This window comes from Ornithorhynchus anatinus, chromosome 1 (assembly GCF_004115215.2).
Source record: "Ornithorhynchus anatinus isolate Pmale09 chromosome 1, mOrnAna1.pri.v4, whole genome shotgun sequence".
Taxonomy (NCBI): Eukaryota; Metazoa; Chordata; class Mammalia; order Monotremata; family Ornithorhynchidae; genus Ornithorhynchus; species Ornithorhynchus anatinus.
This window is the reverse complement of record NC_041728.1, coordinates 154,579,612-154,604,875: the sequence shown is the minus strand read 5'-3', so window position 1 is coordinate 154,604,875 and position 25,264 is coordinate 154,579,612. Positions and strand designations below refer to the sequence as shown.

Genomic DNA, 25,264 nt, shown 5'->3' with positions numbered 1-25,264 from the left:
TCTAGCCTGTTCTAATTCTGTGCTGTTTTCAAATGGATTTTAAAAAAATTCTTGTTCAGGTGCTTTGTGAAGAAATGATGAAAGCTGTTACTAAACCTAAGATGGACAAATTTTTCACTACTTCTACTTCTGCACTTGCCTATAAAGATGAATAATGCCATTACAACTTCCTATTTAGTGAAAGCTGTGATGCTATACTTTGACTTACTGTAATAAAAAACAAATATTACAGAACACTGCATTTAAGGGAGTTTCATATTTTTCCAGAGGTTTTGGAATGGATCTCAATTTTTAAGCACTTAATAAAATGCTCTGCACACAGTAAGAGCTCAATAAATAATCAATTGATAACATGCAAGGCTTTGGAAAAAGGCACCACGAGGTACAGCCATTCATGGTACATTGACGTTTTTGAGGAACTTATAATGATCATATTCCTAATGAAGATGATGTTGCTCACAATTCATATGTCCTCTCAAGATATAGAATTATTACTTTACAAGTCAGATATTTCTCAACATATATTTTTAATTTAAAGGACTTTAAGGTGGGAACTTTCAGTGTTAAACCTAGCACACAACAAGTACGTTACTCCATTGAATAGCCTTTTTTTCCCAAGGTATTTGTTAAGTAATAATAATGTTGGTATTTGTTAAGCGCTTACTATGTGCAGAGCACTGTTCTAAGCGCTGGGGGAGATACAGAGTAATCAGGTTGTCCCAGGAAGGGCTCACAGTCTTCATCCCCCTTTTACAGATGAGGTAACTGAGGCACAGAGAAGTGAAGTGACTTGCCCACAGTCACACAGCTGACAAGTGGCAGAGCTGGGAATCAAACCCATGACCTCTGACTCCGAAGCCCAGGCTCTTTCCACTGAGCCATGCTGCTTCTCTAGTTAAGTGCTTACTATTTGCCAGGCACTGTACTAAGCACTGGGGTAGATACAAGATAATTGGGTTGGACACCGACCATGTCCCAAATGCGACTAACTGTCTTAATCTCCATTATATATAGTCTAATCCAATAGAAATAATATAATCCTGGCTAGAGAAATAATGACTGGCCTTGTGTTAAATCCTGCATGTGTTTAACGGAAGGGAATTAATCCAAAATGTCTGTATTCAGTACCTTACTAAGGGTCATCAGAGGACTGCTAAATTGTGATTTTCAGGGTCTTATTAATTAAGGTGTTGGCAAATAACATCATAGAGTCTGATGTAGATAATAGTTATTCACACTGAAATATGCCTGATAAATGTTCACGTAAGACAAACCACTCACTGGTTTAAAAAGAAGCCATTATCCTAAATTGATTCCAATTCTAGATATCACTAGGAACTATAGTCAAGTGATTACACCTTGTTTTGAGAATGGGAAGTAATTATCTCGAGGATATGATTCCCAACTATAATAACTAAACAACCTGAGATAGGCAAGAGGATATTCTGGCCTTGGAGTGTTCTTTCAAAATGTCTTAATTTGTGTTCTATCATGGTGGGGGTCTAAAGAAATTAATAATTTAATGTTATTATCTACTAGACTGCAAACTTCTTGTTGACAGGGAAAATGTCCACTGATACTACTGAATGCTCCCAAGTGTCCAGTACAGAGATCTAGAATGCAGTAGGTTTTCAATAAATACTGCATTGGGAAGTATTAGAGAAGTAGTGTGGCTTAGTGGAAAGAGAACAGACTGGGGAGTCAGAGGTCATGGGTTCTAATCCTGGCTCCACCACTTGTCTGCTGTGTGACTTTCAGCAAGTCACTTCACTTCTCTGTGCCTCAGTTACCTCATCTGGAAAATGGGGATATAGACTGTGAGCCTCACGTGGGACAACCTGATTACCTTGTATCTCCCTCAGTGTTTAGAACAGTGCTTGGCACATAGTAAGCCCTTAACAAATAACATAATGATAATAATAATGATAATAAAGTAGCATGGCTAGTCCCATGAATGATCAGGGCCATTTTGAATTATGATATGCTTATCAGTCCTTCAAAGTGACCCAATAAGCGGCCTCCTTATCTTGGCACGTCATAGAATGTTTAGGTTGTTCAACTTAAGTAGTTACTGGCCTTGTGACAAAGAGGTGGAACTGGGAAAGAGGGTGGAGCATTTTTCAATCTCTGCTCTTGCCCCTTCTGCAGCAGCTCAGAGCCCCTTCCCTACCTTCCCCGTGCCTCCTCTCTGTCCTTAGAAAAAGGGGAGTTATTAGCATGACACCTTGGGCACTCATGAGCTTCCTCTCTGTCCTCCAGGGTCCATGGAGCGCAGGGGTTATGGCAGGAGGCATGGCAAACCACCCTTGAAGAGGCAGGATGCCGTGTTCTGAGGCTCATGGGTGAGTGTGGGGCTCAAGGGGACAACCACTCCTTGCACACAGCAAGGACACAACATTGTGAGGCACTCATGGGAGTGTGTTAAGCTCAAGGGGAAATTGCTCAGATCCCCCCACACCCAATCTGTGTCAGATTGTCTCGTATGATTGGCAGATGTTCTAAAGGAATCAGATCCTGTCTGCAGGAACCAGAAAACACGGCTCATTAACAAGTCATAAATTAACCCCTTTAATCAGAAAAAGGATGTTCAAATAGGGGCTCCCAGGCACTCCATAATCCAATCAAACATACCTTAGTCAATTAACACTGCTGGCCTAGGGGAATGAACCCATTCCTGGGAGTCCATGCTCTTTCCGCTAAGTCATGCTGCACTAGTTTGTAAATTTCTAAAAGATATCTATTGTATTCTCCTAAGAATTAGGGCAGTGCTCTGCACATAGGTGTTAGCTAAATACTATGAATTGATTTATTGATTAACAATTTGTAATTATGTTGGGTTTGCACCTATTATACCACCTTGAATTCTTCCATGTTGGATATGCTGATTTTGTATAATCATTTTTCGGCTTGACTAAGGTCAACTTAAACTTTATTCTGTTTATCAAAGTATTAGCAATCCTTTCCCATTTAGGGTCATTTGTAAATGTGAAGAATGAACTCAATTCGTTCATCCAGATCCCTGATGTTTATGTTGAATAGAACCACCTCTTGAGTGCCTTCCCATAAATCAGCTGGGGATTCAACTGACAGTGGGATGGTCAAAAACTAAGGTGACCACAGAACATTAAAAATAAACCTTAATTTGGCCTGCTTGGCTTCAGAACCCTCTGTGCTCAGAGCAGGAGTTGATTGGTGTTTGCTTGCCACAGGCCTTAATCCGGAGACAGTAGTGAGTCTGAGGATACCTTGGTCTGCCTTTTGGCAGGAAGGTGGAGTCGCAGAAGGGCCTTTCGGCTGATTACTTGGTCAGAGAGGGGCCAAGATATCCCCAGTTTGAAAGTAGGGTGCCTTGAGAGTCAGCATCAACTGCTCAGCACTCTTCCCATCTCCAAAGCCTTACTAAATCGCGTCTCCAAGAGGCCCTTCTCAACCAAGGCCCCATGTTCCCTATTCCTCCTGCCTTCTGCATCACCTATGCACCTGGATCTTTACCCTTTGAGAACTTGAAATTCAGCCCCAAAGCACTTGTATACATATCCCTAATTTATTTTATGTCTGTCTCCCCCTATAGAGTGTAAACTCCTTTGGATGGGGAATGTGTCTCCCAACTCTGTTGCATTTTACTCTCCCAAGTTCTTAGTATAGAGCTCTGCACACAGTAAATGCTAAATAAATATCACCGAGTAGAATCAAAGACCAAAAGCTCCCAGACAGTATTTTGCTCATAATTTTCAGCAACAGAATGGGGCAGTCTCAAAGTCTCAAGCTAGAATGACATTACCTCTTACCTTGGAAATGTCCTAATCAAGGCCATGTTTCCTTCACTTGTTCATGAGAGTGCCACCCAGTGCTGAGAACAGTGCTTGGCACATAGTAAACGCTTAACAAATACCATCATCGTCAAAAAGACTCATTAGATTTTTGAAATATAGATAGCTGATTTTTTGTCAGTGTCTCATGGTAAGATCACAGAAGTAAATTTAAGGCCCAGTTTACATATCTGGCTCCCAGTCTGCATATCCTAAAAACTTGTATGTGTGTGCCTATGTGTGTGTACATGCATGTGAGTTTTCTGGGTCCAACTGGCTGATGGGGAAAACCAGTCAAAGAGCAAGTTAATTAAGAGTGCAAGGGAAGGAGTCACAGTTGCTCAAGCTAACTCCACACTCAGAGGAAGGGAGGAGGCGAAAATCTAGATTAATTATAAGTCTAAAAATGATGGTGGTATTTGATAAGTACTTACTAAATTCCAAGGACTATACTAAGCTCTGGGTATAGACAAGATAATCATGTCAGACTCAGTTCCAAAAGAAGCTAACAGTCTAAGGGGGAGGAAGAACAGATGATTAATCCATATTTTATAGATAAGGAAACTGAGGCACAGAGAAGTTTGATGATTTACCCCAGGTGAGGCAAATGGCAGGGCCAAGATTAGAACTGAGGTCCCCTGACTCACAGGTCAAGGCTTTTCTCACTAGGTCATGTTGCTTCTCTAGAAAGTCTAGAAGAGGAGGAAACTAACTCCTGAACTCCCTTCTCCCTCCATTCCTGAGATCAATCAATCAATCAGTGGCATTTATTGAGTGCTAACTTTGTGCAGAGCACTCTACTAAGGGCTCGGGAGAGTATAATACAACAGAATTAATAGACATGTTAAATGAGCTCGCAGTCGTCAGGAGGAATTTACGATCTTAGAGATGCCTCTAGTTCATTCATTCATTCATTCATTCATTCATTCATATTTATTGAGGGCTTACTGGGTGCAGAGCACTGAACTAAGCACTTGGAAAGTACAATACAGCAATAAAGAGAGACAATCCCTGACCACAACAGGCTTACAGTCTCCCCTGTGTTTACCCCAGCGCTTAGAACAGTGCTCTGCACATAGTAAGCGCTTAACAAATACCAATATTATTATTATTATTATTACAGTCTAGAGGGGGGGAAACAGACATCAAAACAAGTAAACAGGCATCAATATAAATAAATATAATTATAGATATGTACATAGATGCACAAGTGCTGTGGGGCAGGGAGAGGGTGGTAAAGCAAAGGGAGCGATTCAGGATGACATGGAGGGGAGGGGAGGAAAAGGGGGGGCTTAGTCTGGGAAGGCCTCTTGGAGGAGGTGACCCTTCAGTAGGGTTTTGAAGGGGGGAAGTGTGATTGGCGGATTTGAAGAGGGAGGGCATTCCAGGCCAGAGGGAGCATGTGGACCATTCATTCATTCAATCGTATTTATAGGGTGCTTACTGTGGGCAGAGCACTGTACTAAGAACTTGGAAAGTACAATTCAGCAACAAATAGAGAAAAGCCCTGCCCACAATGGGCCAGGGGTCAAAGGCAGACAGGCGAGAACAAGGCACAAGTGAGAAGGTTAGTGGCAGAGGAGCGGAGTATGCCAGCTGGGATGTAGAAGGAAAGAAGGGAGGTGAGGTAAGAAGGGGCATGGTGATGGAGAGCTTTGAAGCCAACAGTGAGAAGTTTTTGTTTGATGCAGAGGTTGATAATAATAATAATAATAATAATAATGGTATTTTTAAGTGCTTACTATGTGCAAAGCACTGTTATGCAATCACTGGAGATTTTTGAGGAGGGGGGTGACATGCTCAGAACATTTCTATAGAAAGATAATCCAGACAGCAGAGTGAAGCGGAGAAAGACAGGAAGTTGGGAGGTCAGAAAGGAGGTTGATGCAGTAATCCGGTCGGGACAGGATGAGTGATTGTACTAACGTGGTAGCGGTTTGGATGGAAAGGAAAGGGCGGATCTTGGTGATGTTGTGAAGGTGAGACCCACAGGCTTTGGTGATGGATTGGATGTGTGGGATGAATGAGAGAGTAGAGACAAGGATGACACCAAGGTTGCGGGCTTGTGAGATGGGAAGGATGGTTGTGCCATCCACAGTGATGGGAAAGTCAGGGAGAGGACAGGGTTTGGGAGGGGAGATAAGGAGATGCATCTTGGACATGTTGAGATTAGGTGGCAGGAGGACATCCAAGTAGAGATGTCCTGAAGACAGGAGATGTGAACCAGAAGGGAGGGAGAGAGAACAGGGAAGGAGATGTAGATTTGGATGTCAGCTGCGTAGAGATGATAGTTGAAGCCGTGGGAGTGAATGAGTCCTCAAAGGGAGTGAGTGTAGGAGGAGAATCGAAAGGGACCAAGAACTGAACCTTGAGGGATCCTACAGTTAGGAGATGGGAGGGAGAGGAGGATTCTGTGAAGAAGACTGAGAATGAATGACCAGAGAGATAAGAAGCTTAGTCTAGGACAGGGAAGGAGTGGGAAAGGAGAAGAGGGGCGAGGAGTTGGGGGAAAAGTCCCTCACGACCTTGGAGGGCAAGAGGACAAAGAGAGGGATGGAGATATTATTATGAAGATGAGGAGACCCACAAGGTTCGAGCCTTCAAGGCAGAAAACTAATAATAATGATGGCATCTGTTAAGCACTTACTATTTGCAAAGCACTGTTCTAAGCACTGTGGAGGATACAAGGTGATCAAGTTGTCCACGTGGGGCTTCCAGTCTTAATGCCCATTTTACAGATGAGGTAATTGAGGCACAGAGAAGTTATGTGACTTGCCCAAAGTCACAAAGCTGACAAGCGGCAGAACCGGGATTTGAACCTGTGATCTCTGATTCCCCAGCCATTCCACTGAGCCATGCTGCAGAAGGTTTTGGGAAGTGAACCAGTACTTATAAGTCACAGGAGGAAGGTTTATGTGGGATTCAGAGGTTAGGACCCCAGAGGATAGGGGCTCCTGTCCCCACTGGGGAGAAACAACGTGAGCCTTGGCAGGATTTACCTTGGCACCTGAAGATCATGAGTTGAGATCATTTGGCTGAAGGGGGTAGGGCTAGATAATGATTGAGTAATTGACTTCAAGTTCATAAAGTTATTTTTGGGGGTTACTGGCCAGATGTTATTGTTATAGAGAGCCAGACATGGAGAGATCAAATCAAATTTTAATAAGGCAATATTTGTTAGGGTAGAAGGAAGAACTTCTAGAATGCAATGGAGACTAAACATTGGAACAGATTCACAGGAGAAACTGGGATTTCTAACCCTGTAGAGCTTTAACAATAGAATTCTAGAATATTGGCTTTCTACTATGTCTTTTTCTGAACGGAGAGGTTAAGTGACTCCCTACTTTTCACAGTGAGTCCCTGGCAGAACAAGCACAGGGGCCCTGGCTCTTGATGTGCAGTCCCAAGTTCCTTCCCCTAGCACACTCTGTCTTGAATAGTTGGGCATTCACTTGTTTGGAGGCAGAGAACTGAGCCAGGACACCTCCTGACATGTCTTCCAGTTTTAAAAGTCTAAGAAAAGTTAGTTTTACAACATTGCAAGTGAATCGAACAATCTGTTGAGTGCTTCATTGGGTACAGAGCACTTTACAAACTGTTTGAGAGAGTACAATGCAACAGAGATGGGGTTTTTTATGGTATTTCTTAACCGCTTACTATGTATCCAGCACTGTTCTAAGTGCTGGGGTAGGTACAAGTTAATCAGACTGGATACAGTCCTTTACCCACATAGGGCTCAAAGTAGGAGGAAAAACAGGTATTGCTTCCCCATTTTGTAATTGAGGAAACTGAGGCACCAAGAAGTTAGTGACTTGCCTAAAGTTGTTCAGCAGTCAAGTGGCAAAGCCGGAATTAGAACCCAAATCCTTGGATTCCCAGGCTTCCAGGTCCGTGTTTTACCCATTAATAATAATAATAATAATGTTGTTTTCCTATGTGGTTGATATGTTCCCTGCCCACAGTGAGCTTACAGTCCAGAGGGGAGACAAACATTAATATAAATAAATGTCTGAAAAAAGAAAAAAATGGAAAAAAATCTGGAACAAATGTGTACTTTATATTTGACTGAACTCTACTCTCATCTTTACTGCAAATACTCATTATGTTACCAAGTATTTTCAGTTAGATTAAATTAAAGCAATCCTACCATTGTGCTCATTTATCATTATTTCTCCTTGACCCTTCCCCAGAACAGTTTTTCACACTTTGTGCTGTTCCAGTGGAGAATATTCTGTGGTAAGGGAAAGGATGGGAAGACTGTAGGGGAGATATAGCCTGGCCCATGTAAATGATATACTTGACTATTCTTGGAAATCACCAGGTTGAGCGATTTATTATTCTCCACAACACAAGCTAAAATTATGTGCTGGGCTTACTCATCATTAAAACCCTTCTGTTTCTATATGCACAATGAACTGACTCAAAACACAAGCCTGGAAATTTAGTTCCATTGTATAACGCTTCATAATTTTCTCTTTGTGCTGCCAAATTTGCATTTGAAGCTGCTATTAAACCACAGCATCAATATAATGATGACAGCCTCTACAAAATTGGGGGAATCAAAAGGAGGGGAGAAAAAAAATCAAGGGTGAGGGCAAAGAGAAGAATGCCTTAAAATGTCTCGATTATGAATGATTGGGAAATGCCTTGTTCTCATATAATATACACGGTATGCAGCACTTCTTTACTTACACAAACAACTATGAACAAAACCCAAATTGCTCAAAAGCAACCACTGTTTAGGGTAGAGCTGTTCCATTCTAGACAAGTCTGATTCAGAAAAGCATCAAAACTGGAATTAAGCAGGCATATGCAAACAATCTGTCAAATGAAAACTTGGAGTGCCCAACTTGCAAAGATGAAAAAGCCTGCAAATTTGGTCAGTGGTTCTCCATTACTTCCATTACATGTAGGAAGTAAAATAACAAGACATTATCGAGCTGATTCAGTTAGCAATTATAAGGGCGTGTTAGGCATCTAATAATAATTGTGGTATTATTTGCCAGGCACCTTATTAAGCTCTGGGGTGGATACAAGCAAATTCGGTTGGACACAGTCCCAGTCACATGTGGGGCTCACAGTCTCGATCCCCATTTTATAGATGAGGGAACTGAGGCCCAGAGAAGGGAAGTGACTTGCTCAAGGACACACAGCAGAGAAGTGGTGGAGGCAGGTTTAGAACACATGATCTTCTGGCTCCCAGGCCTGTGCTGTATCCACTACGCTATGCTGCATCTTTGGTGATGACTCCGTGGGGGAACCTTTAGCAAAGGTTGCGGTGGAAGAGCACGAGCTGCACTCATTGGCCCAGAATTCTTCACTGAGGTACTTCTAATAACAATATTTATGGTATTTGTTAAGTGCTGACTATATGCCAAACACTATACTATCCACCCTAGTAACAGAAAGTGAAGAAGATTTGAAGGGCTTATTATTAAAAGTTCAGGAACAGAGCAGAAAGATGGGTCTACGTTTGAATGTCCAGAAAACAAAGATCATGACAACTGGAAGGTTTAAACACATTTGTAGTGGATGGAGAGAAGATTGAAATAGTTGACAAATTTACTTTCCTGGGATTGATATTCAACAATAAAGGAACTACTAGTCAAGAAATATGACGAAGACTAATGTTAGGAAGACTTGCCCTGAAGAGCCAGGAAAAAACCATGAAATGTGCTGATGTAAAAATTGCCACAAAAGTACAAATTGTCAATTTTATGGTGTTTCCAGTGACAATGTATGGATCCAAAACTTGTCAGTGAAAAAACAGGATAGAAAGAACATCAATTCTTTTGAAATGTGGTTTTGGAGAAGGCTTTTGTGATTACCATGGACTGCATAAAAGAAAAATGGATATTAGAGCAAATTAAGCCAAAGTGGTCTTTGGAGGGCCAAATAACTCGACTTAGATTAGCATATTAGCATAATCAGGAGGACTAATTCTCCAGAGAAGACACTAATAATGCTAGGAGAAGTCCAGGGAAAATGAGGAAGAGGCAGACCAGCAGCTAAATGGATAGAGACCATAACAACAATAATGGAAGAACCGTTAGAAAGGTTGCAGATTATGGCAGAAGACAGGACACTTTGGAGAAAGTATATCCAAGGAATCTCTATGAATTGGAAATGACTCGACAGTGCTTAATAATAGTAATAATACCCACTGGGATAGATGAAATCTAAGCAGATGAGACACAGTCCTCATCACACACAGAGCTCTCCGCCATGGCCGAGAGAATCCAGTGAAAACCCTTCTCCATTTTGCTTATCAGGGCCAATCACATAGAAGCAGTGTCAAAGGTAACAACCCTGTAATTGTTCTGCTCTGCCTCCTGTCAGCTGTGTGACTGTGGGCAAGTCACTTAACTTCTCTGTGCCTCAGTTACCTCATCTGTAAAATGAGCATGAAGACTGTGAGCCCCACGTGGGACAACCTGATTCCCCTGTGTCTACCCCAGCGCTTAGAACAGTGCTCTGCACATAGTAAGTGCTTAACAAATACCAACATATATATATATATATATAATTAAATAGGATTAGTAAATTGGGCTAACATTCACTCATCTATCTCATAAATGGATGCTGCCACGCCAGCGTGTTTTGTATACTCTTGCTCTTTCCTGTCATGAGAAGCATTAGTTCATTAAAACAGTTTATATTAACGGTGTGGGAGGCATTGAAGGATATAGATTTAGAAGAGAAAGCCATTAAAAAGCCCGACAAAATGATCGACTTATACTTGGTTTAACTGTCTGGTGTTTTATCGTATTTAAACAATTACAAGCGAATGTACTTTTCATAACAACATTTATGGTATTTGTTGACCGCTTATTATGTGCCAAGACACTGGACTAAACGCTGGGATCAATACACGATAATCAGGTTGGACACAGTCCATGTCCCACATGGAGCTCACAGTCTCAATCCCCATTTTAGAGATGAGGCCCAGAGGAATGAAGTGACTTGTGTTTACCATCTTATAAACTGTTTTTAGCATTTTTATATTCATGTAGCAGCAAAAGAAGTGTAATGTAGGTGCTGAAATCTGGTAATCTGCACAGTAAACACTCAATAACTATAACTGATTCATTGCTGAATTGAGCTGCATCAGCTCTAACAGCAATTCAAATAAAGAACATAATATTGTCTGTAACATCAAATACTTCCTTTACGATTATACTGGTTACTTTTTTATGGTGTTTGTTAAGCCCTTACTATGTGCCCGGTACTGTTCTAAGCACTGGGGTAGATTCAAATGAATCAGATTGAACACAGTCCATGTCTCCCATGGGGTTCACAGTCTTAATCCCCACTTCACAGATGAGGTAACTGAAGCATGGACAAGTTATGTGACTTGCCCACTGTCACAAAGCAGACAAGTGGTGGAGCTGGGATGAGAATGCAGGTCCTCTGACTCCCAGACCCATGCAGCTTCATGATTATGCCAGCAATAAATTGGCTGAAATTTTTGACCATAATGAATAGGAGATTTCAGAATGGGCAGCTGTGCTGATATTTCATGTTTGCATTTTTTATTCTAATCCTCAGCTACTCACTGGCCAACAAATTGCCTCCTTGTGTAGTAGGTTAGCAATCCTCCCATTCATGAGATATAGTCAGTTCACACAATAAACTGGAAGAGGATTTAGATAAGCAGGTGAAAGCAAAGCCACAGTTGTGTTATGTTTGAATACTTTATGGATATTAAATTCTGCACTGTGTGCCAAAGTGGTTTGCCTGAAAGATGTAGAGATTATGGGAATGGAATTTTCACTGTTGACACTTTCAGCTGTGAGACAGATGTCCTAAAAGGCATTTACGTGTGCATATATATATATATATATACACACACACACACACACACACACACACACACACACATTCTGCTGGATCTTAAACAAAATAGTTACCATTTGAAAAGTACTGTACAGCATTCAGAGTTAGTAGTGTTCCAACAGCCATAGGGAAGTTCAGGAGGAAGAAAGAGAGAAAGGAGGGTACTAGAGAGAGGAAATGGAAGAAAAGAAGGTGAGATGGGGAGAAAGAGAGCACAGAAACAGAAGCTGTTTTATAAATTGTTTAAGCCGTGTTACGTGGAGCTATTCCACAAGCTGCAGTGTCTGGATTAATGATAAGATAGAATAGGCCTTGGAGTGATTGAAGACAGACATCTAGAGCAAACGGAAAGCAGACTAAGGGTTGGTGAGAAGAAGAAAAATATGTATTTAAATATGGAGCAGGTAAAAGCACCTAGTAATTTAAAACTGACAGTGAGCACTGCTCTCAAATGGAATCATTTTGTATGAGCGTTTGATATATTCCTGAGATCAAGTGTTCCGAATTTAGAAGAGTCTCAGAGTTAGAAAATTTGTAAAAATAGCAGGGTGAGGCGCTGTCTCATTATTTCAAACTTCAAGCTCTCAGAATTTGAAGAGTAATGGTGAATTGATAATCCAGAGATTTCAGAACTACGGCATAGTGAAATAAAATGCAACATTTAAGAGATTCAGGTGTGAGATGAAATATCAAGCAAGAGATGAAACTTTTGCAACTCATCCAACTGTGCTAAAGAATTGAAGTCAAAGCAGAAATTCTGGGACTCCAGCAGAATTTCTCTTAGCACATCGCTGAAGTGATCTGAACAAGGAGTGAGGATTTATGGTAAAAAATCTAGAATAGGCTGAACTAGATTGTGTTCTATACACAGTAAGTGCTCAATAAATATTAATTAATTCATTCATTCAATAGTATTTATTGAGCACTTACTATGAGCAGAACACTATACTAAGCGCTTGGAATGTACAATTCAGCAACAGATAGAGACAATCCCTACCCAACAACGGGCCCACAGTCTAGAAGGGGGAGATAGATAACAAACAAGTAGACAGGCATCAATACCATCAGAATAGATAAAGAGAACCATAGATAAATGCACATCATTAATAAAATAGAGTAATAAATATGCACAAATATATACATACAAGTGCTGTGGGGAGGGGACGGGGCTGGAGCAGATGGAGGGAGTAGGGGCAATTGGGAGGGGACGAGGAGCAGAGGGAAAGGGAGGGCTCAGTCTGGGAACTTTCTTCTTGATCCTTGGTGACTTGGTTTCTGTCCCCTTCACTCCTGAACCATATGTGCCTGGGACTAGAACCCAACTGGCTCTATCCCTTCATCTGACCCAGTGTTATCATGCAAGCATGCTATCTGACCTGAGCACATTGCATCTTCTGCATGGCAAAGAAGAGAGCATTCTCTGAGGCTACTCATTCTGGTCCTGATCTGCATCTAGCTACCTTCTATGACCTAGAAGAATGGGCTGGGCCATGCTAAAGCTACACTTGCAAGGTCATCAGCGACCTCCTCCTTGTCAACCTTAGTGGATTGTATTCTCTCCCAATCCACCTCAACCTCTTGATTCCCAGACTGAGCTCCCCTTCTCCCTCTACTCCCTCTACTGCCCCTCCTTCACCTCTCTGCAGCTTAACCCTCTTTTCCCCCCCATCTCCCTCTGCTCCTCCCCCTCTACCTTCCCATCCCCTCAGCACTGTACTCGTCTGCTCAACTGTATATATTTTCATTACCCTATTTATTTTGTTAATGAAGTGTACATCGCCTTGATTCTATTTAGTTGCCATTGTTTTTACGAGATGTTCTTCCCCTCGACTCTATTTATTGCCATTGTTCTTGTCTGTCCGTCTCCCCCGATTAGACTGTAAGCCCGTCAAACGGCAGGGACTGTCTCTATCTGTTGCCGACTTGTTCATTCCAAGCGCTTAGTACAGTGCTCTGCACATAGTAAGCGCTCAATAAATACTATTGAATGAATGAATGAATTACCTTTTACAGCTTGGATCACTCCTTACTCTTTAACCTTACTTTTAAAGACTCATTTGACTTCAGATATTTCGTGTTCCTCAACTCTCTTCCTGCCTCTTTTGCCTCCTCTGATCCAAAGCTACGTGCCCCTATCTTAAGCCACCCTTTTTTTTTCCTTTCATTTCACTCTCACTCCCTTAGGCACCTTATCTACTCCTGTTGCTTCAACTATCACTTCTATAGGGATGACCCCCAGAATTCTTTCATTCAATCAATAGTATTTATTGAGTGCTTACTATGTGCAGCGCACTGTACTAAGCACTTGGAATGAACAAGTCAGCAACAGATAGAGACAGTCCCTGCCGTTTGACGGGCCTACAGTCTCATTGGGGGAGACAGACAGTCAAGAACAATGGCAATAAAACTGTGAACCCATCTTCTAGACTGTGAACCCATTGTTGGGTAGCGACTGTCTCTACCTGTTGTCGAATTGTACTTTCCAAGGGCTTAGTGCAGTGCTCTGCACACAGTAAGCACGCAGTAAATACGATTGAATGAATGAATGAATGCACTGCTCTCCTTTCTCCACTGCAGTCCAGCGAAGCAACCAGTATCTGCTGCTTTACCACCCCTGAGGATCTCTTGTCGTGACAGAGCTGAGAATAAAAGTTGCCTGTCGCATGCTCTCGGCCCCTCTCCACTGCGACCGAGGAAAGAAATCAGGAATTACCGGCTCCCCTCCCAGCACCAAAGGATCTGCTCCAGATATGCTCTATGTTCTGCACAAAGTATGCAATAAAAGCTATTAAATGCATTTTATCCAATGCAGTATTGTAGTATGGTGAAAACATAAGGAAGAGTGAGGATATAAAAATTGGAGAAGACAGGGAAATACAATTTAAATAGAAATAGATTTTAAGCTGATCAATGAGCTTGGAGGATTGATGAAACTGAACAAAGTGTTAATAATGGTTATAATAATAACTGCGGTATTGGTTAGGCACTGTTCTAAGCCCAGGGGTAGATACAAGGTAACCACGTTGGACACAGTCCCTGTCCCACATGTGGCTCAAAGTCTTAATCCCCATTTTACAGGTGAGGTAACTGAGGCAGGGAGAAGTTATGTGACTTGCCCAAAGTCACACAGCAGACATATGGCACAGCCAGGATTAGAGCCCACATCTTCTGACTCTCAGGCCTGTGCTCTTTCCACTAGGCAACACTGCTTCTCCCAGTGTTAAAATTATAGCAAAATCACATATGCAAATCACGTGGGTGTATTAATCGGTGGTATTTATTGAGTACTTACTGTGTGCAGAGCACTATACTAATAATAATAATAATAATAATGTTGGTATTTGTTAAGCACTTACTATGTGCAGAGCACTGTATAAGTGTTGGGGTAGACACAGGGTAATCAGGTTGTCCCACGTGAGGCTCACAGTTAATCCCCATTTTACAGATGAAATAACTGAGGCACAGAGAAGTGAAGTGGCTTGCCCACAGTCACACAGCTGACAAGTGGCAGATCTGGGATTCGAACCCATGACCTCTTATTCCCAAGCCTGGGCTCTTTCCACTGAGCACCTGGAAGACTACGATATAACAGAGTTGGTGTTACATATTTTTATAAATTTAGTGTTATAGGTCTTTCATCATAAGGAAGGAGGATATTTTCTTTTCAGAGGTAGGAAAATTTTAGCAAGAGCCAAAGTGATAGGAAGTGCAGGAGCAAGGAAAAAGCAGTCACAGTTGTCAGCTAAATGGCTGAAATTATATCACTAAATCATTTGCAATGTAAAATTGGAAGTACTGACATCAGAAAATAAACATTTATCTCATTGTAACTCAAGTGATTCCTATCATTACTGAGGAATACAATTATTGTTCATTTTAAGGTGTGATTGAAGTGGATACTCAAGACTATAATTAAGTACAAAAATTTGCACCACAGAAGCCCAGCATTGTGTTAATAAGATACTTAATAAAGTTCTCTCTTTTTTTCTTTTATGAAATTCGGAGCCATTCAAATAGAATGCATCTTACAGCTGTAGAACAGGGAGAATGTGCCTTCAAGACTTGCTTTATAAAGTTCTTAAAGTGACTTTCCCATCTTTAATTCCTTTTCTTTCTCTCAAAACCTTAAGTGGTGTATTTGCCATCATTTCTATGGCAATATTCCCTGAACTTGAAATCTTTTGACTAATACTGTAAAATCTCTCATCACTTGTTACTTGGCTTGTATTTTCTTTACCTATTGAGTAATACACTGGGATGTAAAACCATATTAACCTTTTTTAGACTTTTCACACATTTACACATTAATGAAAAAATATGGTGAATGACATATGCGATAACCTTACATTTACAGTTGCTTAGTGGAGAACTGGCTTTGTCATGGCTCATTTTTCTCATTTCTTTACTTGTCTCCTATTTTACAGAAGGTTGAAAATTTCAGGAAATACAGATAATATTGTACATTGGTTTGAGGAACCACAAGGATAATCGGTTGAATCCTCCACTTCAGAACTAGCCTAGATGTGACTCCCAAGTAGTTAACCCTGTTCCCACATATTGCCTTATATATCATCATCAATAGTATTTATTGAGCACTTACTGTGTGTAAAGCACTTTACTAAGCGATTGGGAGAGAACAGTACGACAGAGTTGTTAGACACCTTCCCTTCCCACAGTGAGCTTATAGTCTAGAAGACTAGACTATTCCTCTAATACCCCTGCACAAAGATAAAAAAGTTAAGAGAATAAACATCTATTCTCAATTCATGGCTGGGAAAACTGAGTCAGATCACTTAAATGCCTTATGCTAGGTTTGGACACAAATCTGCTATTTATTTACATTAACATCTGTCTCCCCCTCTAGGCTGTAAGCTCATTGTGGGTAGGAATGTGTCTATTCATTAATAATAATAATAATGATAATAGTGGTATTTGTTAAGTGCATACTATGTGCCAGGCACTGTACTAAGCACTGGGGTGGAGACAAGCAAATTGGGTTGAACACAGTCCCTGTTCCATGGGGGGGGGCTCACAGTCTCCATCCCCATTTTATAGATGAAGGAACTGAGACCCAGAGAAGGGAAGCGACTTACTCAAGGTCACAAGCAGACAAGTGGAGAAGCCGGAATTAGAACTCATGACCTTCTAACTCCCAAGCCCTTGTACTCTGCCAAGCGCTTAGTACAGTGCCTTGCACACAGTAAGTGCTTAATAAATATGATTGGGTGAATGAATGAATGAAATTTCCCCTACTTTAGTGGGCAGCCTCTGTTCTGGCACAGCATTTAGTCAGGAAGATTAATATGTTAAAGTACAAGAACTATCTATATTTTTATTTCTATTCATGCGTGTTTACTTGTTTTGATGTCTGTCTCCCCTCTGCTGTTGTGGGCAGGGATTATCTCTCTTTTTTGCTGCATTGTACTTTCCAAATGCTTAGTACAGTGCTCTGCACAAACTAAGAGCTCAATAAATACGATTGAATAACTAGAGATAAGAAAGCCCGTGTTCAAATTTACTTCAAAGCTTGTTATTGAAGCTCCCCTAGTTGGCCAATGCAAACATTAGGCACAACAACACAGCAAGTGACAATCTTTTGTGTGCCCATCATGGCCGGGCCATGGATTGATCCTGCGTTGACCTTTTCAGTGATCCGCACACTTGTAGATGATCACCCTTGTATACCTCTTATTTTTTAAAGGTATTTATTGACTGCTCACTATGTGTCAAGGACTGTCCTAAGTGCTAGGGTAGATAAAAGTCCATCAGTGAAGTGAGCCCGCAGGAAGCTGTTTTTTTGAGTGACTGTTTTTGATTCCGAGAACAAGGAACAGCAAAGAACAAATTTGAGAAGGAACTAAGCTGCTCTGCTCCCGGATAGATCACTGTAAAGCCGGTCTGCAGGGTGAAGTATTGAAGGAAGAGTGGCCTTCTCTTCCTTCCCAAGGATGGGCCTGTACTAATTATCAACTGACACATAGAGCCGCTGTGACTTCAAAGGCAGATAAAAGGCGGTTGCTTTGAATGCGAGAAGAGAAGGAGGTTGCGGAGACTTGTGTCAGAAGTCTGCATCACCAGCATGGACTCAAGTCCAACCGCCCAGAGCCGGCAGGAACTTCTCCAGCTCTTCCGATGTGGGCTCATCTGCACGGACTTGGTGAAACCGTCAGATGAGTAGTTACATTTGTTGTAGTGTATGTGAGCGTGTGTATATGTCACTCCTCTGAAATTAGATTAGGAATTGAGTAAAGCTGTCCACAGTAATAATAATATTGGTATTTGTTAAGTGCTTACTATGTGCAGAGTACTGTTCTAAGCGCTGGAGGAGATACAGGGTCATCAGGTTGCCCCACGAGAGGCTCACAGTCTTCATCCCTATTTTACAGATGAGGGAACTGAGGCACAGAGAAGTTGAGTGACTTGCCCACAGTCACATAGCTGACAAGCGGCAGAGCCGGGAATCGAGCCTGTGACCTCTGACTCCCAAGCCCGGGCTCTTTCCACTGAGCCACAATGTTTCTATACACTGGGTGGTTTGGTTTCCACTTTGAACTCATCACAGACTGTCCAGTAGAGGAAATTCCTGGTCAGTACGTTTGATTGTCCGGGGCTCGTGACAGTCAAGTTGGACAAAGTCTTTGTCTTACATGGGACTCACAGTTCAAGTCTGAAAGAGGAGGAGGATTTAATCTCCATTTAACAGATGAGGTTACTGAGACATAGAGAGGTTGAATCACTTGCTCCAGGTCGCACAGCATGCAATAGCTAGAGACGGGAATAGAACACAGGTCCTCTGACTCCCAGGTCCATGCTCTTTCCATTAGGCCACACCGCTTCTAATAAGCAGGGCAGATATTACGCAGGGCAGTGTATATATCCAACACTGTCACTTGTTCACTTTTCACAAGCTAGAAGAAAAAAATCCACTGTGGCACACTTCCAACATGCAGCAGAAAGCTCGAGTGTGTCAAGCCTGTTCCACTGCAGTTAAAAGAAAAAAAAAGCCCAGAATAATACTTTAGAGCAATAACTGCTGGAAGTAATGTTGAGGTTTTCCCTTTATTTGCTGGCCTTATGAAAAAGGGTTTAAACTAATCCATGCTAGGGCTTCACCCACCAAAAATTATGTGTTTTTGTGTGCAAAAAAGCCAAAGGATCAACCTAGTTAGTCACCAGAAGATAAATGCTGATGGAAATATCATTCCTTGTACTTTCTCTCTCTTTCTAATTGAAGGTCTTTCCATGGTTGACCTGGTATAAATTTATAACAGCCTATCTGCCCAGAAGTAAATCTGCATACATATTTTATTGAGTCACCTTTAAAAGAGCTGAACTGGTCCTGTTTACTCTGATGAGAAAAGCTGCAATAGAATGAAAATGGACCTGGCACACAAAAAATGCCTCACCTTTGTACACAGACACTTGAGAAGATTTGATTTGTGCGGTCAATCAAGAGAAGCCAGTGTTTCTGCCATGTTGCTTTCAGTGGTTCTGTCAATAGGTCAATAGTCACCGCACCATAAACCTCGAGACCAGAAATGGCTGTTACCATTTCAATAAGACCCAAGTCATCAAACAGATGGCCTTCATGGTTCTGAAGGAGATATGTACATTTATTTGCTTGTTATTTTTTTTTCCCTTGTAATTCTCCCCACCCAGACTGTGAGCTCACTGTGGCCAGGGAATATGTCTGTTTTAGTGTTATAACTCGATCTCACCGATCTCACCACCAACCCATGGCCCCAATTCTCCCTCTGACCTGGAACTCCCTCCCCTTTCATATCCAAAAGACCACCAACTTCAAAGCCCTACTAACCACACATCTCCTCCAAGACGGTTACCCTGACTAAACTCTCATTTCCTCTATTTGCCCCATACTTATTTTGGTAATCACTCTATTTCCAACCCCGTAACACATATACATATCCTTCTATGCTGCCCCTTCCCCTATTTGTAATTTGTTTAATGTTCATTCATTCATTCATTCAATAGTATTTATTGAGCGCTTACTATGTGCAGAGCACTGTACTAATCGCTTGGAATGAACAAGTAGGCAACAGAAAGAGACAGTCCCTGCCGTTTGACGGGCTTACGGTCTAATCGGGGGAGACGGACAGACGAGAACAATGGCAATAAATAGAGTCAAGGGGAAGAACATCTCGTAAAAATAATGGCAACTAAATAGAATCAAGGCGATGTACAATTCATTAACAAAATAAATAGGGTAATGGAAATATATACAGTTGAGCGGACGAGTACAGTGCTGTGGGGATGGGAAGGGAGAGGTGGAGGAGCAGAGGGAAAGGGGGAAAAGAGGGTTTAGCTGCGGAGAGGTAAAGGGGGGGTGGTAGAGGGAGTAGAGGGAGAAGAGGAGCTCAGTCTGGGAAGGCCTCTTGGAGGAGGTGAGTTTTAAGTAGGGTTTTGAAGAGGGGAAGAGAATCAGTTTGGTGGAGGTGAGGAGGGAGGGCGTTCCAGGACCGCGGGAGGACCTGGCCCAGGGGTCTCTAAGTTCCCTGTGGGCAGGGATCAAGACTGTAAGCTCTCTGTGGACAGGGAATGTGTCTGTTGTTATATTGTATTCTACCAAGCAAGCACTCAATAAATATGGTTCACCGACTACCAACTATACTGTATTATACTGTCCCGAGAGCTTAGCACAGTGCTCTGCACACTGATCATTTAACAAAACAATTGGTTGATTGAGCCTGCTCTAACTCACTGTTACTACTCATATGAGAAAACAGCTGCAACAGTGACCAAGTGATTTTTCTTAGATGACTGGTTCTATGTGCCAAGTTCCTCTGAGAATCTGGGATTGAAAGGAAGAAGGCCTCTTCCTTTTCCCGGGAGGATCTGTCCTGATGAAAATAAAAGAGGGGTGAAAAACAAAACGTGAATTTTTTTAAGGCATATGTTTTCAAGGTCTTGTCTTAAGCCATCGAGTCGTTTCTGACCCACAGCGACACCACGGACACATCTCTCCCAGAATGTTCTGGGAGTGTATCCATAGAATTTTCTTGGTAAATATACGGAAGTGGTTTACAATTGCTGCCTTCTGCACGGTAAACTTGAGTCTCCACCCTCGACTCTTTTCCGTGCTGCTGCTGCCCAGCATGGGTGAGTTTTGACTTGTAACATATTGCCTTCCACTCACTAGCCACTGGTCAAGCTAGGAATGGAATGGGTAAGCTGCTGCTTGACTCTGCCTCCCCTAGCTGAGACAGGTAGAGTACTGGAAACTCTCCAGGTGCGACCCTGAAGGGTTGTTTTCAAGGTAATTTGACTCAAATTCCCTTATCTTGGGAGAAGAATGGAGGTTATGCACTGTATTATGTGCTTGGGAGAGTACAATACAACAGGGACACACTGCCTGCCCAAATGAGCTCACTGTTGCTTCAGTGTCCTCAGCTGTAAAATGGGGATTTAATACTTGATCTTTCTCCTACTTAGACTATGAACCCCATGTGGGACAGGGACTGTGTCTGACCTGATTACCTTATATCTACCCCAGCACTTAGGACAGTTGTTGCATAGTAAGCACTTAAAAGCCCTTATTCTTAATTCTTCTTCTTCTTGTCATTATTATTAGTATGTAGAACACCGAACTAAGCCCTTGGGAGCATAAAATAGAGTTTGTAGACACATTCCCTGCCCCCAAGGAGCTAACAATCCTTTGATTTCCTTCTGGAACTTCAATACCCATCCATAAAACTGATGCAGCAGGAGCAAAACAGTTGCTAAAACACAACTGAGAGAATACTCCATCAGGTGTGCTGCTAGTCACCCACAGTAGGACTAAGTGTCTGGAGTGTACTCTTGGAAGCACGAGCGAGACTATAGCAACACTGTGCCTGAGGAGAGGGGTCTCCACTTCCTCCCCACCCCCTTCCCACTCCCCTGCCCTCCCTCCTTGTATGATGGGTCCACTCTCTCTTTCCCTTTCAGAAACAGCCTGCTCGGTGCGTCATTTGTGAATGCCAGTGATGAAGAAACTACATACTTCTCTCACAGCAAGTCCTTCTAGTTGTATGAAAAGAAACTAGATGAGCTATTTAGTCAATGAAATACTAGAGAAGCATCATTGGAGAAGAAGCATGGAGTAGTGGATAGAGCCCGGGCCTGGGAGAAAGAAGCCAAGCGCTTAGTACCGTGCTCTGCACATAGTAAGCGCTCAATAAATACTATTGAATGAATGAATGAATGAATGAAAGGTCATGGGTTCTAGTCCCAGCTCTACCACTTGTCTGTTGTGTGACCTTGGGCAAGTCACTTTATTTCTCTGTGCCTCATCTACCTCATCTGTAAAATGGGGATTGAGACCGTGAGCCCCACTTAGGACAGGAACTGGGTCCAACCCCATTTGCTTCTATATACCCCTGCGATTAGTACAGTGCCTTGCACATAGTAAGTGCTTAACAAATACCATTATTATTATTTTTATTAATATCATTACATTTAGAAATCCCTAAAAGTATAATTTATAGTCTTGTTGCCCATCAGTTCCTTGTGGGCAGGGAATGTGTATACCAACATCTGTTGCATTGTACTTTCCCATATGTTTAGTAATGTGCTCTGCACATAGTAAGCAGTCGATAAATACCATTTATTGATTGATTTAGTGGAATTTGGCACTGATAGAAGACCCAGACTCCAGGTAAATTTTTATGTTCTGGTGACTCCTTGAGAGACTTCACCAGTGGGAGGCTTGGTTTGCCCAAAGACAAAATAATAGTTCTGAACTCACCAAGGGGCTGTCAAGATTTTAGAAACTATAAACAAAGCATTTTGAATGCATTCTGATGCAATTTTTTTTGAATTTGAGTGGAAAAAAAATAATTTGACTGCATGAATCACATAGCTTTTGGGGAGTGACTGTGCAGTCTCATAAGTCTGTAGGCCCTGATGTGGAGGAGACCAAAAGAAACCTCAGCGCTATGAGCTGGTTGGAATGCCTTCACCCCTGATGGAGTGGTGAAGCCCTAATCCTCTGGCAGGGTCAAATCCAGTCTCTGGTGAGTTCAGATAACAGTAACTCTCAGAGGACCCCATGGAAAACTAAAGCTTTTTCCACCCTCTCTGTCAGTAGTTATCATTCCCTTCAGCACTAATGGGCTTCTTTGAACCCAGCAGTTGCTGTGCAGGAGATGAGTAGGGAGATGCAGGACTGTGGGAATGACTGCTGTTTGTTGTCCAGTGGCCTCCCAACTGCTCCTTTCACTTGCTGGTTAAAATGATCCCTCCTATGAAGTGCAAGTTACTTTCTCCAAACATCTTCCCACCCTCAGCCACAGCTTCTAGGCCTCCACCAGCTTTTACCCCCTTATACAATTGCTTTCTCAGCCCACACTTTCCAAGCAGCGTGACTCTGTGGAAAGAGCATGGTTCTGGGAGTCAGAGGTCCTGGGTTCAAATTCTTCATCTGCCAATTACTTGAATTATGGCCTTTGGGCAAGTCATCTGTAAAAATGGGGATTAAAAAATGTGATTACCCTGTATCTACCCCAGTGCTTAGAACTGTGCTGAGCACATAGTAAGTGCTTAACAAATACCATAATTATTATTATTACTTAACTTCTTTGTGCCTCAGTTTCCTTAACTGTAAAATGGGGATTGAATACCTACCTATTCTCCCCCCTACTTAGACTTTGAGCCCTATGCGGGGCAGGAACTGTGTCTGGAATAATTCACTTTTACCTACCCCAGCACTTAGAACAGTGTTCAACATGTAGTAAGCGCTTAACAAATATCATTAAAAACATTATCTAACTGCTTCATTCTTGACTCTCTCATCTCTGACCCTTTGTTCAAACTTTTCTTCCTGTCTGGAATTCTCTCCCTTTCCATATATCCCAGACCTCAGCTCTCCCCATTGTCAAAGTCCCCTTAAAAAGCCCACATCTCTGAGGAGCTTTCCCCAATTCCCAACATCCCAAATCACCTCAACTCAGCAGCCATCCCTCAGACTTATGTATTTATACCAATTGCCATTCTGAGTCTTTGTATATTCACTTATTTATTCTACTATTTCACCTTGTTCCTCATGCTGCTACCTATGATAGACCTGTTCTTCTTCTGCTTCAGCTATTGGTAAATATTTTATGACTGCCTGCCTCCCGTATTAGATTGTGAGCTCCTTGAGGAGCGGGAGCATATGTTTTGCTTTCTTTGTCATCTCCAAAACACTTAGCACAGTGCTCTGCACTTATTCATTCAGTTGTATTTATTGAGCTCTTACTGGGTGCAGAGCACTGTACTAAACTCTTGGAAAGTACAATTCAGCAATAGAGAGAGACAATCCCTGCCCACACCGGATTTACCATCTAGAAGTGGGGGGAGACAGACAACAAAACAAGTAAATGGGCATCAATATAAATAGAATTATAGATATGTACATATATACACAAGTGCTGTGGGGTGGAGAGAGAAGGGTGGAACGAAGGGAGAGAGTCAGGGTGACGCAGAGAGGAGGGGGAGCTGAGGAAAAGGGGAGCTTAGTCTGGGAAGGCTTCTTGGAGGAGGTGAGCCTTCAGTACGGCTTTGAAGGGGGAAGTGTGATTGGCGGATTTGAGGAGGCAGGGCATTCTAGACCAGAGGTAGGACACGGGCCTTGGGTCCATGGTGGGACAGTGAGGCACAGTGAGAAGGTTAGCACCAGAGGAGCGGAGTATATGGGCTGGGATGTAGAAGGAAAGAAGGGAGGTGAGGAAGGAGGGGGCAAGGTGATGGAGAGCTTTGAAGCCAATAGTGAGGAGTTTTTGTTTGATATGGAGGTTGATAGGCAACCACTGGAGATTTTTGAGGTGGGGGGAGTGATATGCCCAGAACATTTCTTTAGAAAGATAATCCAGGCAGCTGAGTGAAGTATGGACTGAAGAGGGGAGAGACAGGAGGTTGGGAGGTCAGAAAGGAGGCTGATGTAGTAATCCAGTCAGGATAGGATGAGTGATTGTACTAACGTGGCAGCAGTTTGGATGGAGAGGAAAGGATGGATCTTGGCAATGTTCTGAAGGTGAGACCTACAGGCTTTGGTGATGGATGGGATATGTGGGATGAATGAGAGAGCGGAGTCAAGGATGACACCAAGTTTGCAGGCTTGTGAGATGGAAAGTATGGTTATGCCGTCCGTAGTGACGGGAAAGTCAGATAGATGACAGGGTTTGGGAAGGAAGATAAGGAGCTGTGTCTTGGACATGTTGAGTTTGAAGTGGCAGGAGGACATTCAAGTAGAGATGTCCTGAAGGCAGGAGGAAATACTAGCCTGGAGGGAGGGAGAGAGAACAGGGGAGTAGATATAGATTTGGGTGTCAATAAACAGCCAATGAATAAAATGAAAGTACTTTATTCCAGGAGTCATCATTTATCACTCTTTTTAGACTGTAAGCTCACTGTGGGAAGGGAATGTATCTGTTTATTGCTAAACTGTACTCTCTCAACCACTTAGTACAGTGATCTACCCACAATAAGCGCTCAGTAAATACCTTTATGTGAATGAGCGAATGAGTTTATTGCAGGAGCCATAGGAGTCATGGGTGTAGACCTAGGTTACCCCTGATTTTTATATGCAGAATGCTATTTGAAGAATACCTGTAGGGAGAGTAAAATCCTTTGCCACTTATCTG

General features: G+C 42.3%; 1 protein-coding gene across 1 annotated transcript in view; it reads right to left on the bottom strand.

The window, feature by feature from the left end:
• The window catches only part of LOC100075826 (IQCJ-SCHIP1 readthrough transcript protein), a 759,724-nt gene that overhangs the window by 282,164 nt on the left and 452,296 nt on the right, over positions 1-25,264 (bottom strand).